The sequence below is a fragment of the Empidonax traillii genome, unplaced genomic scaffold (genome assembly GCF_003031625.1).
Source record: "Empidonax traillii isolate 1590-97213 ecotype Southwest subspecies unplaced genomic scaffold, ASM303162v1 scaffold36:size2505666, whole genome shotgun sequence".
NCBI lineage: Eukaryota > Metazoa > Chordata > Aves > Passeriformes > Tyrannidae > Empidonax > Empidonax traillii.
The window spans coordinates 1313439-1319750 of NW_020955229.1; the positions used below are offsets into that span (position 1 = coordinate 1313439).

Here is a 6312-nt window from a genome sequence, read left to right on the forward strand (position 1 = left end):
TGGTTTGTGAGTGATGAGTTACATCACTTTGGTGTGAGAAATGAGCAGAACTTATCTTTATTCCTCTGTCCCATCACCAGTGATTACAAATTGGCACAAAAGCCAGTGGAGTGCTCTGTAACCCGTGGACATCCTCTAGTGACTGGCCAGCATTGTTGGATGAGGTTTGCTTTTCATTAGTCTCCAAAGCAGCCTAAAGGCATCTCAGAAGAGCCTCGTGTCTGCAGACAGTCTAATCTTCTGATGCTGTACACTCAGTTAAAAAACATGCAAGAAATCCAAATAAAAGGAACAGCCATACATCCTTAATTTAAGGCGATATTCCTTCGTCCACCTTGAGCAATCAAAGCACAGCCATAGATTTTCCAGTAGTCTGGGAATGGGATCTTAGAAAATGGTGTACTCAGTCTGACATGGACTTAAATAGGTTTCAGAATAATCCATTATGCATCAAGTGTTTAATTGACATAATTAATATTTTTAAGGGGAGCCATTTACATTGTAAGTTCTATACACATTATTTACAATTTCAACAGTAACAGTTAATGCTCTGTGACAAACTATATTGTTTCCAGCTTGTTATCCATTCATAACAAGGTCAATCTATTACCATTATTTTTGTGAATGTAGCTGTTACCTTGAGGCAAAAAGTTAATTGTAAATTACAGAGGAGGGATTGTTGAGTTGTTTTTTTTACTGTATTCACTGTAATGTATGGTAATGGTGTTATTTTATGAAACATTTACATTTAAAAGCGTATGGCTATTCATATCACACATGCTGGACAAATTCACTGTTAAACTTTTCAAGAACTTACTCAATGGGAAGGGGAGAGCCATTTGAAAGGATCCAGCTGAACACTTCATAAGCACTGCAGTTAAAACCAGATGCAGTCTCATCTATTTTCCCCCTTTGTCTGAGACTGGTCCCTCTGCCATCGCCATTCAACACAACTCTGAGAAGTGCTTCGTGCTCTGAGAAACAGGAGCAGATTTGATTGTAATTTAGAGTAACACTTCAGCCGTTACATCACAAAAATGATCTGTAAGAGATGTGTCTTCAGATTTTATTCAGCCCCTGATACACAGCACATACACAGGGCCACTCTGGTGCCTGAACTCTTCTCCTCCCTACTTTTGCACAATTTCTACTGTGTTGGTTGATGCCCTGGCAGACAAAGTTAAATCTTATATTTACACCCTGCCTTGTTTGCTCCCACCTGAGCAAAAGTCAAAGGGTATGTGGCACTGCTGCTTCCCAGATGGCAGTAAAAGTTGTCATTCAGAGACTACACAGAAAAGGATGGGGAACCATCATAAAACCTGTCTTTCCACATCATTTTAACGATGCTTTTCAGGGCAAAACCCGTGAGCTTTACATTACATCATTGACTTGTCCATCTTAATGGAGAGCTGACACCATTTAACTTCAATCCAGACAACCTTTCTGCTGTGCCCACAGATCCAATAGATCTGCCTGCTACGTTGATCTCCACCCTACTTGTTTTCTATACTGTACTTTGAATTAGGTGGTTTATAAAATCCCATTATATTCTGGCTTCAATTAAAACACTGGCATTGAATCTTCACAATCTCTTCCAGAATAACTGAGAACAAACTCATAAACACTGAATATTTTGAGCAGAATAAAGAATGTAAGAGGCTGATCATTGATCAGATGCAGAAATGTATTTCCAGTCACACAGGAATAAGAGAAGTACTTTAGAATTTTAACTTCTTTTCTCCACTGAAGAATAGGCAGGTGAGAGCTGTTGAGAGATTTCCTTGACCAACTTATAAAAGATATGTTGTAACTTCTCGGTGATGAAGTTTGTGTAATATGCTAGGGGGTGTTAGTCTGAAAATTTATAGAGAACAATTTAAACCTGTTAGAATCAATGGCTCACTTGAAAAAATCTATTCCTTGCTTCCTCAAGTCATAATGAAAAATAAATTTGTCAGGCTTATGCCCTCTATCTAAAAGGCCTAATGTGCTCTATCAGACCAGGTTTTCTTGTACCTCATGCTCTCAGAAACTTTAAGGCATCGTTAGGTATTAGCATATCTACTTTGGAAAGGGTTAAATAACATTATTCCTGTGGTCTCCATGGCTGGTAGCACGTCCAAAGTGCACAAAGCTCAAGACATGTGTATTCTTCGTCCAATAACTTGTCCAGTAATTGGTATATTGATTGCTAATGTCATCATGTTTTAGTATATATAAACCCTCTCACTCTATCATACAGCCGCCAACAATCCAAGAAGTCATTGTTTATTCATTGTAACTCCCAAACTGGCCGTGTCAGATTCTGCTTCAGGCCTTGCTGATAAAAATCAGCAGATGATTGGGCACACACATTCTTGACATGGCTGACCCATGACATCTTAGGGCCAGCAGGGAGCCTGTCATTATGTGTACAATACTCTTCTTTCTTCCCCCTTATCTATTCCCAGATGACTTTGAGATTTTTATTAACTCATTAATGACTGAAGATGTCATTAAAGAAAGTGGGAAGGAGGGGGGAGAAAGACATTTTGTTTGTTTGTTTAAAAGTGGGGAGCAGCAAGCCGTTGGCTCCACTTGGAGAAAGGTGGGGGAATCTTTAAGGTAATGCTGAAGGATGTCCAGAGGAAAAGATCCTTAGTTCATGAGGATGACTAAAGCCAAGTTTTGAAGGGAGAAAAAAATAATAGGCCATATTTGAAGCACAAGTGAGGAAGGAGGGATGAATTGCTCCACAAAAAAAGAAATAACAAAATGAAACAGCAAAAAGAAGCTCATCAGGTTTATGCAGCACAATCAGTAGCCCTCACAAGCACAGGAGATCTCCCTGGCACTGTCTCAGTCTTCAGACCCTTCAGTATTCACTCAGAATGAGTTTTGTGTTCAGGGTTAACTTTTATCATGTCTTTAAAAGTGTGTCACTTTCCAGAGGGAAATAGAATCTCTTTGTTTGTTTGTTTTATACATTTTCTTGTAAATATGTCAATTGAACGGATATATAAAAGTAAATAGTAATCACACCTGAAGTCTTTTTGTGAGGTTCTTTTTCATCCTAAGTTTGTGAATTCTATCTGTAAATATAGAAAACTCCTGAATATAATTTTGAAGATTTTTAGAATAAGGACAGAATTTTATTACTTTAAAATATATATCTGAAGTAGAATTTTCATGTGAGTCTGTTGACAGGCTACTTCTGATCCTATAGCAGTCAGTCATTAAACTTCCCTAGAAATTTGGAATAAACAACTGGTCCCACCTTATGAATTTTTACTCCACTTGAAAATCCTGCTTTTATTTTTTTTTAATTTCTCTATGAAACAATCTCACATCTGATATTTTTATTGGAAGCTGGATTCATACGGCAATGGAAGCTGTCTTTTTCTTCCTGAAATTTGTGTGTTTCCTATCATTAGAGGCCTGTTGGTTTAGAACTAAGGACTTAATATTTTAAAGATTGCAATTATTTTATTTTAATGGTTGCCATTTGTGGATTGACTGAGGAATAGTGAACGTTTTCCTGCCTTAGGCAGCTGCCTTCCATATGGTTGTTGATCTCAAACTAGAAATCTGTGACGTGATTCCATGATTGCTGTGGTACTGGCCACTGAAGTGACATCAAGCTCAATATAATCTGCATTGGCTGGCCCTTAATATTCCTTTTTTCAATGTCTATGTCTTCGATGAAGTGAGTGGAAGAAAGATGAACCTGTTTCATGAAAGGACGTGCAAGTATTGATATTAAATAATGGAATAAGCTCCATAGATGGGACCTGTTAATTTACTACAATCAACTCAAACAAGAATCTGCTTATTCCATCATATAAACTACAGATGGCAATCAGGTGTATCAATCTGACCTTATAAACTGACTACAGTGAGTTTTAATACTCCTAATTGGAGTTAAATGAAAATAATTTAATTTTACTGTGTTGTTTGTGACAACTCACCATTCTCTCCACTCAGTAGATGATCAGATCACCTGGGTCATAGGGCAAACATTTATTCTTAGGAATAATGATAATATTTGCCGTGTCCTGAGTCCTTGTGAAGGCAGTGGACATTTTCTGCAATATTAGAAGTCATCTCTGGTTTGCTTCTTTAAAAGGGATTTCTGTTCTTCTTTTGTCTCCTGATAATTAACAGAACATTGTTTGTATTGTAGTGGGAGCTGGAGTTCTCCATCAAAGGTCAGGGACTTGTGCAGGATGCTGTCTGGGGCTTTTAAAAGTGCATAGATATACATACATATATATATATATATATATATATATATATATATATATAGGTATAGCTATTCCAAAGGAACACAGAGGGGTTTGAAACTACAAATGGCAATAAGCACATCAGCATTTGCTGGCCTAATCAGCCACGCTCTGCTTAATGCAGGTGTGTCATTTCCCAGTGCACCTTTCTGAGAGGAAGCCTTCCTTTCACCTCCCTTTCTGACATCCAGCCTCTCCTCCATCCTGTACCAAAGTGGGAACCTGCGATGAATCTCTGGATAATGGACTGCTTGCTTTGACAAACTACTCCTAGTGAAACACGTGCCTGTCTTGGCGACAATAATAGCAAAGTGTGGATTTTGTGGAAGAAATAGAGGCTTTGAGGGCTCCGTCGCCAGACTCCGAGTCTATAAATTGCTGGACTGGGATGTTAGATGCCTTTTAATATTTTCAAACATCCAGTAGAGTAATGAAAGAACTGTAGGACTACCCTGATGTAAGACCTCGGGAGAGTTGTTTTCAGAGATCATGGGAGCTCAAAACTTGTTTAAGAACATGAAGTCCTATCCAAGTAATAGCTGGAAATAAGTTGCTTGATTTTTCTATCCCCAAAGACAAATTCTTGTAATAGCAAAAGTGTAAAATCCAACAAAGAGAGGCTTGATACTTACAGATACTCCAGCCACTTCACAGTGGGGAAAAAAAAAGACAGACTGACAGTGAAACTATTTGGGGTAAATAATGAGGACAGACTTCTCAGAAAATAAACTGGCATGGATTTGGCCATGAGATGTCAGATTTGTAACTTGGGAAATGAAAGCCTCTATATGCTAGAGAGAAGGCCCTAGCCTAGCAGTGGCAATTCAGCCTTCTGAGCCACAGGGATTTCTTTATAAGCAGTGGTATATTAAATGTGGGATCCAGTAGGCCAAAGGGACAGCAGTAAAACAGAGACAACGTGCAGTGACCAAAAATGAGCTAAAGCCAGACACTAATTACTTCACAGTAATTTTGTTTTCCTGTAGAGTTGACTAATATCTCTTGCTTCTGGAAGGTAAATGCTTTTCCTATCACTTGGGTTTTACACCTAATACCATTTTTTTTTAGTTTATGTGAAACTGGGGAGAAAGGAGGTTTTGTTTATTTATCCTTTTCCAATGTAAAGATGAGGGGTGGATTGTTATACTGTGCATGTAGCTGGAGTGGGCTGAGGAAGAGCACTTTTAGACAGGCCTAGGTCAACAAAACAGATTCATCCATCACATCTGCCAGAATGGAAAGATAGTTGTCTCGATGCTCAGTCAATCCGAGACCTTTCTGCTGAGTCAACTGACAAGATTGCAGATATTTGTGACAATGAGGACACTTATCCACTAGTAAGTGGACTGAAGACCACCAACATGTTTGGCGGTGGGTCCTAAACCTGGGAAGCTCTAAACTCTTGAAGTGCAGCATATTGCTGTTTGCAGTCCTCCTCCCCTTATGAGTGGAGAATCGTTACCAAAAACCAAACTGCAATGAGATAAAAGAACAAAAGGAAGGGATTCTGAGGTGCTAATGGTGGAAGGTGTGAGAGTCAGTAGAAAGTACAGTAAAGAAACCCATGACAAGTCATGATAAATGGGTCGTTATAAAATTCATGTTTAGGCTGCACCAGTCTGGGGATAATGCCATTCGTCATGGCAACACTGGGGCACTAATGAGCCCTCATTGCATATTCATGGCTTTGGCGCCTCTCTCCTCTCTCTGCCTCCCTCCCACCCCGAACCAATGCCTGGTAAATATCTCCACCTCAAGCTGGAACTCGACTTAGGCTGCTTTTTTTTTTTTTTTTATTTGTTATGTTGCAGCAATTACACTGTAAAAGTGCTGCACAAGATTGATTGCTCTGATCTGTAGTTCAATTGTAAATTAGAATACACATCCCCCTGGGGACACACGGCCCCTATTTGTGATTAAGAAAAAAGCCCCATAATAGACTAATAGCTAAAGTTCTCTCTCTTTTACTTTCAGGCAATTAGCTTGATGAAATGGCCTCTTTTTGTGTACCCTGGAAGTGTAAACCGATATCATAATGAAGTATATG

At 38.9% G+C, this 6312-nt stretch overlaps 1 long non-coding RNA gene across 1 annotated transcript in view; it reads right to left on the reverse strand.

The window, feature by feature from the left end:
- Positions 1–501: 501 nt before the first annotated feature.
- LOC114054634 overlaps positions 502–6312 on the reverse strand; it is a 23724-nt gene continuing 17913 nt past the window's right edge. Inside the window, exon 5 of the long non-coding RNA XR_003570527.1 lies at positions 502–974. This is a non-coding gene — a long non-coding RNA (uncharacterized LOC114054634). The remainder of the gene's footprint in view (positions 975–6312) is intronic.